Here is an 11945-nt window from a genome sequence, read left to right on the forward strand (position 1 = left end):
GGTGAGTCAGAACATACCACCTCTTAAGTCACTTGTCATTTAAACCTTGACTTCTGTAGAAATAGTTATGAAGTCAAAGTTTGTCCAGGTTTATGAGCATTTTGTTTGGAGCAGGAATTTTCTTGAACACAGATGAAATTACGTCATGAGGCAATCTCCCACTCTGCCTGCTTCATTTGGTTCTTGTCTATAAACACCTCTCCAACACCAAATTCTAAGCTTCTTCGGCTCTGGGGACATTTGAAAATACTTCTTTATAGAATTTAAGAAGACTTAGACTAAGAATACCCTCACATACTTTTTAAGAACATTATATTAAAAAATTAGTGTGCTATACCAGTATTTGGAATTTATTATCCATATGATTGAATAAATATGATTTTAGATCCAGCTCTGATTCTCTGCCGTCTGTCTAGGGGGGATCATGCTTTATTGTGGGGACAAGGGAACCATATAGTCACAGCCTTTGTTACTCATGTCATTTGAAAGTTCTGGTCATGTTTACAGTTCAGAGCTAAGTCATTGAGGGCCGTCCTCATGTGCACACTCTAAAATCATCTGTATGAATTGCATTTGGGGATCCTACACCATTGAAAACATTGCAGGAAACTATTCCATATACATCATGCCATTGAGTTAGTTTGTTCTAATGTGAAGATATTATCTATCACAGCAAAGGAAAGATAAATAAACAATTATATATTTAGATCTATTTTGAAAAATAACATATGAAAAATAACATAAAAATACAATGAAAAAAAATTTTCCTTAAACTCTGGTAATGATATCTCGACTAATCAGGTGTCTTTAAATTGCAAAAGAAAAAAACCCAAGTGAAACTACATTAATTAAAACACTGGACTATATTGAGTGATGTAAGTAGGAAGTTCAAGGTTACTTTGGACATGGTTACGTCCAGAGATTTACGTGAGAGCATTAAGATCCCATTCCTTTCATTTCTCTACTCTGCTTGTTATACAGGTAGGATCAATCTCAGGCAAAAATAATCCCACGAAATCCCAGGCTTATAATAATATCCTTACAGCCTGTGATCCCATAGAAAAGAGGCAACCGTGTCTGCACCAATGTTCCTATCAGTTCCTAAGGAGAACTTTGAGGAGCCCTTGCTTGGGCTACGTCTTCACTCTTCTCACAAGTGACCTGGGACAGACGTTTAACTGGCCCAACAGAGGAGAGGCTCCCCGCAGGGAAAAGTGATTCAGGCAGCCGAATAGAAATAGAAGTCTATTGAGTCACTGAAGTTTCTATGACCTTCAGTTTTATATTTGCATATAATCAATAATTTACATTATAAATATTATGCATAGGCAAAGAAAACACCCTGAAATTGACACTTGCCTCTGTATATCATCAGCTTTAAAGTCATAAAACATTATGGAGAAAGCAGTATTATAGTAAGCCTTAAAAATTAAGTCCTCTTGGATTTCATGCATAGGAAAGCTGTTTGGTGTTAAAATTTTTATATGCCAGTCAACTTGTATCTGGAATATCTTGAGCTAATAGGTTTTGATAATGGTTTTATATAATTTACTCTATTTCAGGATGTGAATTCTGAGGGTAATAAATAATATATAACAATCTCTCTATTCTCTTACTCGGGTCTAGGTAAACACTGTCTGTAAAAGACTACATAGTAAATATTTTAGGTTCCTGAGTCATGAGGACTCTGGTCAACAACACACTGCTGTTGGAGCAGGAAGGAAGCCATGAGAAGAAGCCACCAGTCCTGAAAGAACGAGGGCGGCTGCGTTCCACTGCAGTCCGGCAACCCAGTGAAATCGGTGAAACCTCCAAGTCGATCACACAGCAAGTCTCAACGCGTATAAAGAAGAGCATGACTGGGATTTCCAATGTTTGAATCACCAGTTCTAACTTACAGTAAGTCAACTCATTTCTCCTTCATTCCAAATTTTCTACTACGGTACTAATTGGAGGATAGTCAGAATTAAGTAGGAAAGATGTTATCAAGATGGGATGCTTCCTACAGAGCAGTTAGAACAACAGCTAGCAATTTATTGCAGTCTGTGTCTACATCGCACTCTCGTGAGAAACCGCATCGTTGGCGGCTCAGAACAACCACGTGTGATGCAGCCTCCTCATTCCAAGCCCTTCCCATCCACTCCCCTCACCCAGCAAGGCACAGGCCTTTTGCATTTTAAGGAGTTCACTTGTAATCACTCTGGTAACAACAACAAGGAATAACAAAAACCACAAATACAAACATTTTTCTGAACTCTTAGATTGCTGATAGATATAGGATTCCTGTCTTAAACTAGAAAAAAAATGGTCATGGACAAAGCCTATCTAATTCCCCCAAGCATTTCTGAAGTGCATATATACATCTCTATAACATCTCTATGTTTCACCATACAAGAAAAAGGCATCCAAAATTGTTATTTCATCACTGGCTACTAAAGAATTGATTGACAGATACATTTGTTTTCAATATACAATGAAAAAGCACAGCATTGTGTAAAAATCACCTTTCCCCCTTTCCTGTCACAAATATCACATTGCAAATAAATAATGGAAACTATGATCAATTTTATGTTAACTGTAAATATTTAATACCTTAAGATAAAATAAGCAAGAAGGCAATATATTACCGATGTTTGCTTCACATCAGAATGCTACCTGAGTGAGCTGGGGTGGTAAGGGAAGAAAATGGCAATCTGTTGTAGAATGATGGGCAAAGGGAGCGAGGCTCATACGGTGAAGAAGTGAGTGAAGAGCTAATGCCTGAGATGTATCCAGCGAATGTGTGGATAGTCTTTCCTTGTTGGACTCAGAGTCTCTTGAACATGGGGAGCTATAAAACATTGTTATGAGACATAACAATGTCCATAACAGAGCTATGGACATAAACAAAGCCATGGGATTAAAAGCAAATAAAAACAACATAGAAGACTTTTTCAGACTCTTCACTTAGGATTATATAGCTCCTAATAATGAGACTGCATGTTTAAATATGATGCTTAGGTGTATGTTGTATAAAACGTTGTAATGTATATGTCACTGAACCATGAAAACAGGAAAGAAAGGCCAGAGTAGAAGAAATATTTGAAATAATAATAGCTGAGAACTTTTCAAATTAATTACAGAAAGCAAGCCATTGGTGCAGAAAGTTCACAGAGCACAAAACATCATTAAAAAAAATCTTCAATCTTCAGAAAACAGAACATAAAATTTTGAAAAAATAGAGACAAAAATACCTTACCTGTAGAAGAACAGAACTAAATTACAGTGAACAGTTCGACAGAAACCAAGCAAGAAGAGTGAAAATTATTTTAATTGTTGAAACAAAAATCTACCAACCCGAAATTCCATCTGGTTAAATTATCATTCAAAAATGAAAGAATAATAAAGACTTCCTCAGACAAACAAAAACAGAATTAGTTGTCAGCAGACCAGACATTTAAGAAATGTTAAAAAGCAAGTATTTTTAGGCAGAAGTAAAGTGACATGTCAAAAATTTGGATCGACATGAAGGGAAAAAGAGAAGGAATAAATAAAGGTAAAACACAATCTTTTATTTTTGTTCATCTTAATTGAGCTAAAGGATAGCTGTTACTTGACAGCAATAATACTAACAGTGTATTGGGTGATGACAGCCTATAAAAAAGGAAAGAAAAGAAGTGAGGTGGTCACGAAAGACAAAAGAGACTGAGAACTGCACCTACATGTCGCACGAAGCACTGTGGCATCATTTGAAGGTGGGCCTATATTATTTAAAAATGTATATTGCGGTTAAACATCAAGACCCACCAAACATTTTCTACAACTTTATAAATATACAAGGCCTCATACAGAATAAAAGTGAGTGGATGGAGAAAGACGTACTTTGTCAAGATTAATCACAGAAAGCTGGAATAGCCGTATCAATGTTTCGACAGATCACATGGTTGCCCCAATAGAGGTAGAAAGAGCATTTGATGAAATTCTACATCCTTCCATGATAAAAACCCTAACAAACTGGCAGTAGACATTACCTTACTGTAATAATGTAATAAATGAAAAGGCTACAGCTGACATCATACTCAACAGTGAAAACCTTAAAGCTTTTCCCCTAAGGTCACAGTCCAGGGGAGCCTGAGAAGACATGTTGGCTAAATCTGGTATTTCCCCTGCTGGGCGTCCTGGAACAGAAGAAGGACACTGAGCGAAAATGAAGGCTATTTGAATACAGGCTGAACTTTGGTTAACAATAATGTCATATGTGTTCATTAAGTATGGCAAAGTACTATACTAATGTGAGGTGTTAAGAAGAGGAAAAATTACTATGAGGCATATGCACAGACCATTTTACAACTGTTCTGTAAATCTGAAACATTCTAAAAGAAAAATTCTTTGAAAATAACTTGCAAAAAAGAAAAAAAAGCAATGAAAACTCAGCTGAAAAATGCCATCATAAAATTAACTGCTGTCTTGAAAAATGGGCTAGATCAAAAAGGAAATCAAAATGAAAATCACAAAGTATTTACAAAATTATGTAAAAGAACAGATTTCAATTCAACCGATGTGGGAATGCAATTTCTGGGAGATGATATTGGGTTTAATTATAGCTCAGACTGCCTGGAGATGTGTGATTCTGGGAAAGTTACTTAACCGAGCTCTCGCTTACTATTCTCATCTGAAAAATGGTGATGATTTCAGAACCTGCCCAATTAGTGGTGATTGAAGGAGAATGCCCACCTGGGAGTCTGGCACAGAGTTCTTGTGTGCTTTCTGTCTAGTTGCCGTATTTCTTCCCCTTCTCCTTATCTTCTCTCAATCCCCTCTTCTTACTTTCCTCAATGTGTTCTTTCTTTTACTCTTTTCAACCAAATTATGTTAAAAATGAACAATTCACACAACAATATCATTGATTCTCAAAGAATTTTGGTGTTTTAAAAGATCCACATATAGAAGAGTACATCCTGGGTGATTAAACATATAATAAATTCTAAAAAGAGGAAATGAATCTGTGGTTACGAAAATTATGACAGTTGATGCCTTGAGAACCAGAGATTGACTGCAAATAGGTACAAAGAGAGTTTTGGAGGTGATAGATTATCTTGATAAAATTGTGGGTTATGAGAGTAGATGTATTATCAAAACTTGTATTATCAATACAAGTAGATATATTACCCAAGTATTGTACATACTTAAAATCTGAACACTTCGCTATATATAAAGTCATCTCAGTAAAAATTAACATATCATGCCCTCTTAACAAAGTGAAACTTTCCAGAATTAACAATACTTCCACAGTTCAGTTTCCCACTCGTATATGAAAACATGATTGTAGGGATGTGAATAGGAGACATTTGAGGCCTTTGTTTATTTTATAACCATCTCTATTGTATACTTTGTGACTCTCAACTTTTTTCCAATTATAGGCTTTCCTTTTTTTTTTAACTCTTTGAATATTACCTGTTTTTCTCAGAGACTTTTCCAGTTTATTAGAACACATTATCAGTTAGTACTGGAAGATAAGTATGTCCATATATGACATTTTTAGACAACAGGAGCACAAGACACAATTCCTCTGGGAGAGGAATGGAAAGCCAGCCTCACTCACCACACTCAGCTACGCCTAAACATGCTGCCAGTTAACATAATCATGTTTTATTACACTAGGCTTGAAATTTAGACTGTGGGTTTTGGGTAGAACATTTTACAAATATCCTTGAGAAGTCAGTTGTGGAAAAATACTTGCAGATGGATGGGCTGTAAGATCTGTAACTTCACTGTACATATTCAGGAATGAATGCCTCAGGAGGCGTTCTAGAATTTTCAGCTCTCCAGTAGTCAGATAATCCTGCTAGCTTGGAGGATGCAAAAGGTGGACTGCTGGGCAAGACAAACTGAAAAGAAACTGAGTCTAAATTGCATTGTTATTATCTGTGATTAAAGCCTGGAACAGGGAAGGGCGACTAAAGGTGCAGAGAGATGGGTATGCGGTCTCATTATTTTAACTTCATCCTAATTCTTCAGGTTGATAGACAACCTCATCAGATTGGATGTATGGTCCAATCCTCTCCTTCCCTCTTCAGGGTGAAGTTGAAAGATGGGATTTTTTTTTTCACCCATGTGCTACATGCTAAGACAGAGAGTGGAGCCATGCTGTGTGCTAGCTTGCTGGTTCAGGTCACTGTCAGTTCTCAATGTCCCCAGGTACACTACCACAGCCTGGGTCCCATGAGCACTGCAAGACAGGTATGACAGAAGCCAATGCTCTGAGCAGCCCCTAGAAAAACCCTATGTTACATTTTGTTCTGGTGATTTCCTTTTCTCTCCAGGGAGAAGCTGGAGCTGGGGCTTCCTCCTGACCCCGGGAGCTGTGTGGGGCGGGGCTTAGAGGGAGAACCTACCTCCAGTTCCTACTGGCTTTGCTCTACCTGGGCCCACCATGGCCTGGGATGCAGGAACTTCTGAACCAGTTCGTGGATTTCTCACAGAGGGGATAGTCCTGTGCATCCTTGTTGAATCCATATGTCTGTGGGAGGAGGCAGGGCCCCAGACTTCCTATTTTGTCACGTTGTTGAACTTGCTTCCCTGCTTATCTGTTATCTTTTTAAATTCTGGCTTCAGCATGTCTTGGGAATTCTAGGCCATACACCAAGGCCAAAAGGAATGTGAGTCCATGAAACTTTTTAAAGGGATTTCGAGGTGACGATACAAAAAGAACTGCCTAAAAAGAATCTAAAAGGAAAAAAATGCAAAGGATCAAGAATTCAGCAGCAGGATTCTGACACAATTCAGCAAGTAATTTGTCTGTGTTTTAGTCCCAGTTATGTTTTATAGAAAAGTCCCCTGTGAGCATAGGTAGGTAATATAAGCCATTTTCCCAAACAACTCTGGGTAAACAGCTACCTTTGATTTTCTGAATCAGGTAAATCATCTGTAAGCCTCTACCACCTGTAAAGCTCTCCCTGATATAGACAGATATTTATTTACTTAAGAGAAAGTTCTGATAAAGTTTTATTGTATGGCTTAGAAAATACCCTATGTTTTGTGTTGTGGATGTCTATGATTCAAAAGGTATAGATTTTATTACAGTTACGCTTCTAATGTGAAATTAAAAATTCTACCAAATGTTAATCTCTCAGAAGATACTGCCTAGAGTATTAATTAGTGTAAAAGAAAATAAGTAGAACACTTGGTCCCACCCCAAAACACATTCTCTGCAATACAAATGCAGTGAAAGTCCTATTTCAACTGCTAATCGTAAATGCGAGATTTTCTTCTCAGACTTGACTCTGTCTCCTTGGCCTTTGCTTGTGTTTGCCTTCCAGCAGCTGGCCGTTAGTTATCTTCTGTGATATTCAAAAGCAATTAAATAAAAGAGAAAAGCAGTATTTTTATTTCCAAATGTACACACCGCCTTCCATCCAACAGGGACTCCCTGAAACTTAAAGTGATGTTTTCCAGCTTAACTGGCTCTGCTTCTGAAAGCCAGTGGTTGCTGGTTCCATAGTTTTTGCTGAAAAGACCCATTTTCAGGACTCCAGGGGACGCAGCCTGATCAGGAATAAAGGTGACCGAACGAAGGTTCAGAACACTTGCATTGTCCTCCTCACCAATAAGCTGCGAGATTTTAGTTGGATTACTTTCCATTTCTTTGTCTTTATTATTTTTGGTGAGCTCTTAATTGTTAATATTACATAGTTTCTAAGGACTGCACTGAAAAGGCTGTACTTTGTATGCACAGGCGTGCACATAAGCCTCCTGCCTTAAAGCACTCCGGGGTGTCACAGGCTTCACAATCAGAGAGATGGAGGTTTGAACCTTTGTGGGGTAACTTGCTAGATGTATCTCTCAGAACAAGTTACTTGAACTCTCCGCACCTCGATTTTCTCATTATAATACAGGAAGAGTCACACTTATGTTAATCAGGGGGCGCTGTGGGAATTTAATTATGCAACAAATGTTATGCCACAGGACAAAAATGGGTGTTTTATAAACCCAGTTTCCTTCTTCATTGACCTACCGGTATTTGATCATACCAATAACCATCTGAAGGGGGTGACTTTGCAGTAGTTTACCGAATGCCTAGTTCTTTTACACTGTAAATACTGGTCCAAAGAAAATGTCGCGCAACAGAGAAGTTAGGAAACTAAAGTTCTGCTCTCATTTTTATCCATAGCATTAAACAAATCAATAACAATTAAGCACAAACCATGAAAAAAATCTGAGTTTGAGTTCTCATATGTAACATAGAGATAATAAAATCTCTCCTGCTTATGTGTACCTGACCACATAATCTTTCATTGGGTGCTTGTGAGAGTTGAAGTGAACACTATTCGTAGACCAAGGAATCACACGATGGCTTCTCTAACTAGATCCTATCTAAGAGATCCAACTGAGATCCTATCCACTGAGAAGATGTGTGTGACATTACAAAACACTGTACCTCCTGCCTAAAGATGGCAGATTTTATACTAAATGGACAAAAAAAATTTTGCTTCCACTATCCTAATGTTATCATTGTTTTCAGTACCTAACTTATATCAGAGTCAAAGCATTTATTGGGTCTTCATGTCAGTGGACCTTAATGTCAGTACCAAGACATAGGATTCTATACCAAATTCATGGGTAAAATGAAAAACTTCAGAAAATCAAAGCTACTTTTAGAAATAAATGATCATGTACCAGGTGAAGATATATATCTCTTGAAAGAGGTTTATATTTCAATGATAAACTTTAACATTTCTAAACAGTTGCCATTATAAAAATAATTTTTGTAATAATTTTATTAGATGTTTTTCAGTTTAAAGCTCAGTTTTCAATGTGTGAACATCAATGAATCAGTGCAAAGCATAACACTCTTACTACTACTCATCATTAAAAATGGAATTAAAAAAATTATCAAATTCTATCAGCAGGCAACGGGGGCCAGCATTACAGACCTACTGTCTTGTGCAGCAGCAAGAATGCGAACTAGCACCACCTCACCCTTGAGTCAATAGCCAGCCCTTGACCTTCACTGTAAGCTAAATGGCTGCTTCAGGTGCAGTACCATGAATAGGGGAGTTTTAACTTGATAGAGCTGAGGAAGGATCCAGACTGAACAGATTTCAATAAAAGTTATGCAGAAAGATAACTGGCTGGAAGCATTGTTGCTCAGGAAATTATGGCTGGGAAGAGACAGTATTCTCTCAAGCTATTGCAGTCGTGATAGACCATTTTCAAAAAATTTTATTACTAGTGATTTTAAAAGAAAGGGCAGTAAAAGACAGCTTTCTGTTTCTATTTAGCAGCTGGTACATAGCTGAAAGGGGAGATTTAGTGGAGAATGAATCAGATCCATTCCCTGTGGTTTCTATGTCTGCAGGTAGAGTTTCCTGTAATTGGCCATTTATTTTTCTCCAAATCAACAACAATTTTTTCACTTCATAAGTAACCGGCACAGTTCTAGACACTGGGGATATGGGGGTAAATGAAACACAAAACTTCCTCTCCTCTTGGCAAGATACTTTACTGGAGGAAGACAGAAAAGAAATGACATAAGTAAATTATATAATCTACTTATGTGTGAGAAATGAACAGGAGAAAATAAAGCAGAGAAAGTGGTGCAGGGTCAGTACTGCAAATTTTAAACTGTGGTATGTGAGAGCCTCATTAAGTACAGTCTTGTGAATAATGTGATACTTGTATAAAACTGGGTACCGAGTAAAAGTTAATGGCGAATTACCTCTCTGTAAGGCATATACACATTAGGAATACATTCAAGGATGGCTTAAAGTGCTGCTAGTGCAGAAAGAAAAATGAAATTAACTCTCTAGGGTAGTATTTCTCAAAGTCTGGACCTGCCCTGCCCCAGAGGCACAGAAGGCACATGTTAAAATGCAGACTCCTTACTCTCAACCCACAGCTAGTGAACCCAACAGCACAGGCATGGGTCCCGGGGATGTGTCGTTCACCAAGTTTTCTGGACCATGTGCTTTAGGAGTATGAGGATGAAGTCACTAACTGCCTGGACTCCTGGGGTTATTTTCCACAAAGGAGATGATACTTGGATGAGAGCTTAAAGGATGAGTTAGACTTTGCTAAGCAGGAGAAAAGGACGGGATGTTCACAGCAGACGCAATAGCAGGTACAGAGGCACAAATGCAAGAGCAGAATTCTACCAACATTACAATAGAGCTGAGCAGAGACCTCCCAGTTTCTTCGTTTTCTGTAACAGGCTGACGGTGACCATCACTGGACAATGCAAGTTGCCAAAAAATACTGCCAATCACTACAGTCAGTGTCCTCTAATCTAAATAGTGTTTTTTTTTTCATTCAAAACAGTACCTACTGGACAAATACTCAACAGAAGGGGAAGGGTCATCAAGGAACATCTATAAAGAACCCATGGACAAAGACAAAGGGGTGGGGGGCGGATTGAATGTGGGAGATGGGAGTTGGTAGGGTGGGTGAGAGGAATGGGGGGAAATGAGGACAACTGTAATTGAACAAAAATAATAAAAAGTAAAATACCTTAAAAAAACACTTCAGCAAAAAAAAATGTTGGTTAAGCAAATGTGGCAAAATCTTGATAATTACTCAATCTTGGTGATGGATTTATGGGAGTTCGCTATATTACTTTCCCTGCTTTTATCTTTGAAAATATTCATAATAAGAAAGGATCTGTCTAGAAAAAAAAGACAATTCCAAGTTTAATTTCATGTTAGAAACATTTCTCCCCCTCTCACGGTGAGGGTGAAGTGAAGCTGGGTAAGAAAGCTAACAGGGATGGGAAATCGGTTTCAATCAGGGGGAGAAGATCATTAAATGCTGTGCTTAGTAGTTTCCGGTTTTTCACTTAGTTAAAATAACAACACCGTGTATTTACACTCATACGTACATTTCATGTGTTAGAAAACAAAGACTCTGAAATACTAAGCCCCTGTATTACTGCCACTATAATTGTCAGAGGTGGGGTAAGAATCTAGTTCTCCTGATTTATAATCTACCATATTAAATATTTTAATAACTGTAAGAAACTTCTTTGGAGAACTTACAAACTAGCATTTTCACTTTTAGGATATATGAGAGAAATCTGATAGAATAGTTACTTAAATCAAAAGTACTTTGTTGTTCTGACATTCTTGTGCCTCTGGAGAAACGGCTTCCCAAGACTCCATTCAAGAAGACCCTGTGATGCATTTGTTGCCTGCCTATCGCCCACTATCTTACTTGCTTTCACAGTTGGTGAAGACTCAGTAATTCTAACTATGAGGATATCAACTTGTACTTGATACAGTCTATTTTCAAAAGTGTCTGCTCACTTAAATATAAACGTTTTGTGGAGATCTCCATATGTTCTTTCACACCACTGTGACTTACCCGAGACCTGAGACACTCAACAAGTGGTTCCCGCCACATTTTCTGGAACTGATACGAGCCTGTGAAATACCATTGAGAACATCTTTAGAGAAGTCTATTTGCTAATAGGACATAGGATAACATGCAGTTTTGCAATTCAATAAACACTTTTGACAATGTAAGCAGTCAGTATAATCAATTCATGACAGGAAGTAAATTCTTCATATAAATAAATTCGTTGCTATTTTCATTGAGAATCCAAATACTTTAGCCATATAAACAAATATTTGTTGAGCATTGTTTTGCCACTGGGGATGTATTGATAAACGCAGCAGACAGTCCCAGCCTCCCTGGAGCTGAGAGTCTCAATTGTGACAATTGTGACAAAGGTTAGAAGGAAAAATACACTGCCCAAGTTTCTAACAAGTAAGCCTTAACTAGAAACAACCAAATGCTGATCTTTTAGGAAAAAAATGAAAACCAAGTAGAATTTATCCTGGTGACCAGTCAGAGAGATTTATTCCCAGGAAGGAGGAATGCAAAGGCTCCACTGAAAGATAAGGAGAGTTTAGGGAATTCAAGGAATGAAAAATTGTACGGCAGACGCATGAAAACAAGGGAGACAGGGCCAG

Source organism: Sturnira hondurensis, unplaced genomic scaffold (genome assembly GCF_014824575.4).
Source record: "Sturnira hondurensis isolate 20B ecotype Veracruz unplaced genomic scaffold, ASM1482457v3 Scaffold0005252, whole genome shotgun sequence".
In the NCBI taxonomy this organism is placed as follows: domain Eukaryota; kingdom Metazoa; phylum Chordata; class Mammalia; order Chiroptera; family Phyllostomidae; genus Sturnira; species Sturnira hondurensis.